Here is a 2,635-nt window from a genome sequence, read left to right as displayed (position 1 = left end):
TTTTTTTCATTTTTTGGCCTTTTTTTTGCCTTTTCTGCCCTTTATTGCCTTCTATTTTTTTGCCTTTTTTGCCTTTTTTTTGCATTTTTGGCCCTTTTTTTTTGCATTTTTTTCCTTTTATTTTTCTTTTTCCCCCCACTTTTTCCCTATTTTTGCCCTTTTTTGCCACTTTTACCTTATCACACTTGCATCCCACACCCCCTAATCCTCAAGCCCACAGAGGAACGAGCTCCTTCACCCATCCCCGGCTCCTCGGGCTGGATCCTCCTGCCCTGCCAGCCCTTCCCGGTGTTCCCAGGGCGCAGTTTCCCTGCTCCAAACCCCCTCCACGAATCCAGGACCGCATCCCTCTCGCATCCAACCCTTTCCCGGTGCCCGGCGGGATTCATGGCCACGTCTGGGTGGTTTGTTTGGGGTCGGAGCAAACAGGCGGTAATTTTACACCTCGGCTCGCTGCTGGCGCCAAGGTGAAATGCTTGGCTGGGATCGAGACGAGCAGGAAGGAATTGGGGGAAGTGGCTTCATCCGCCCCTAATGACTCCGGGATTAATGGACAGGCTGGATTTGGCTCTCGGGACCCACGCAGGGACGAGGCGCTGGGTGGGCTGAGTGATGGAAAATGGATTTTCATGGGAAAATCGGGGGAAATCCGTCGGCAGGGCAGGTTCAGTGGCCCAGGATGGCTTTGGGGCCGTGCCGGCCGCCCCCATCCCTCTCCATGTGCATCCCACAGATCACATCCAGCCCTCCCTTGCTGGCAGACGGCTCTGGAGCATCCAGAGGCTTGGATGAGGCTCCTAAATCACCCTGCGGGTGCTCCCCCAACAAAACCTCTTGCTGAGCCTTCCTGGAGCCTTTTTGGGGCTTTTCCCAGCAGCATCCAGGAGAGATCAGACCCTTCCCAAGTGGATCAGACCCTTCCCGAGGGGATCAGACCCTTCCCAAGGGGATCAGGCCCTTCCCGAGGGGATCAGACCCTTCCCAAGGGGATCAGACCCTTCCCAAGGGGATCAGACCCTTCTCAAGGGGATCAGACCCTTCCCAAGTGCTTCCCAATGCTCTGGGCCGGATCATTCCGGCAGGGAGCTGCCCCCGGGGAATTTCTGGGGAGAAGCCTGAGAGGATCCATCACAAGCGGCCATAAATCACCGGCCCCTTCGGGCAGGGGGTTAATCCCGTTACAGCTCCGCGGGGCCATTACTCCTCTTTTTAACCAGGTTAGGTGAAACCGGGAGAAAGCCGCTCCCGGCCTCTGGCGGGATGGAACGGGAGGATTTCCATGGCAAGTATCGGATGGAAGTATCGGGTTTCGGGAGCTATCGCTGGGATGCATCAGGAGCCCGATGCGGCGTCCGAGCAGCATCCGAAGCTCTGGAAACTCGACTCCGCCTGCCAGGAGCGCCAATACCCCCCCAAGAGCTTCAGTCCCGCCAGGTTTTGGGGTTTAAGCGGTCAAGAGGGAGGGAATAATGGGAATATTGACGTTGGGAATATTAGGGGTGTAATGGGGATAAAGGGAGTGAGGAGCGAGGTGGATGCGCAGGGGCTGCAAGCACAGAGCTGCGTGTGGGCACATGCGAGGAGTTTGGGGATGCTTTGATGCAGCTGGAATGAAACTTAAAAGGGTTTTTTCTACATCCTCGGCTTCTTCCCAGCTACTTTCTGTCCTTTTCCGTCAGCGGAATAAAACAAAAAGTGCAGAAAACGGGAGTGAGAAGGAGCTGCAGGGGGATGAGGGGAAGGAGATTCTCTCCCCAGGGCTTTCTAATAAACATCAGGGGAAGGAGCAGAAAAAGGTGCTTTGATTCAGAATCTGCGGGATAAAAATATGGAACTTTAGAGGGTTTTTATGGAGAATCTGCTTGGTGGCTCTGGGGTCTTCCCTGCCCTGCTGGGTGTCAGGACATCCTGGTGAACCCCCAAACCGGGGCGGGCTCTCATCTCCTGTGCTCCATTTAATCTCTTTTGTCCCAGTTTTTCCATTTTGAGCACTTCCCCCCTGCTCTCCATCACTGCTCCCTCCGACTGGTTTCGTCCCCCATTTTTTGGGGGTATATCCCCATTTTTTAACCAATTATTCCTGGATTTTTTAGGAGCGGTTGGAATCGGGGATGAAGTGGAGACAGCTGCTGCTCCAGCGATTTCTACTCCCAGGGCTTTGGGATGGACTCAAACTCCAGCGCAGAGCCCTGGCTCGAATCGTGAGCCAGCAGTGCCCTCTGCTTGGCCAGCCGGGATGTGCAGCTTTGCTTCTCCTTCCAGTCCCAAACCTGAGGATTGGAAAGGTGGAAAAACCCCCGCTGTGCTCCTCCAGCGCCGCGGTTAAAGCGCAGCGGGGCAGGGACGGCTGCGAGCAGCAATTGGGGATTTTTGGGGCTTTGCTGTGTCACGGGAGACGAAATCCAGGCGGGATTCAAAGCGCTCTGAGCAGGCTCCGAGTTCTTTTTAGCCGGGATTATTTCCGTGAAGCCTCATCAATAATTCAGCTTCCCCCGGCGCTGGGGGAGGGAGGAGACTGGAACTCAGAAAACCGCGGGTTTTGGGCTTGGCTCTCGCTTTTCCTGAGGAGCAGCTGGCGGGAGCATCCCGGCTCCTGCCCCTGGGAGCCACTGGTTTGCAGCAGGCAGGCGAATTT

This window comes from Corvus kubaryi, unplaced genomic scaffold (assembly GCF_017639235.1).
Source record: "Corvus kubaryi isolate FWS band 111438036 unplaced genomic scaffold, C.kubaryi_AGA036_p1.0 37265, whole genome shotgun sequence".
NCBI classification, from domain to species: Eukaryota; Metazoa; Chordata; class Aves; order Passeriformes; family Corvidae; genus Corvus; species Corvus kubaryi.
The sequence above is the reverse complement of the archived record's forward strand: the minus strand, read 5'-3'. Positions refer to the sequence as shown.